The sequence below is a fragment of the Eimeria tenella genome, genomic scaffold (genome assembly GCF_000499545.2).
Source record: "Eimeria tenella Houghton genomic scaffold, Eth_scaff2431, whole genome shotgun sequence".
NCBI classification, from domain to species: domain Eukaryota; phylum Apicomplexa; class Conoidasida; order Eucoccidiorida; family Eimeriidae; genus Eimeria; species Eimeria tenella.
Window position 1 is genome coordinate 4,125 of NW_013546114.1, and position 269 is coordinate 4,393.

Consider the following 269-nt stretch of genomic DNA (forward strand, 5'->3'; position numbering starts at 1 on the left):
GTGGGGCGCTCCAACTGGGGGGCAAATCACTTACCCTGAAAAACAGTAAAACCCCACAGCAGCTTTTCCCAGGTGTACGTACACCCCAGCGCAGCTTCTGCTGCTGTGCGTACAGCTGCTGCTGCACATGCACACCCCAGCGTCAGCTGCTGCTGCTGCTGCACGTGCACACCGCAGCGCCAGCTGCTGCTGCTGCAGTATGCACACCGCGGCGCCAGCTGCTGCTGCTGCTACTGCTGCTGCTGCTGCTGCTGCTGCTGCTGCTGGTG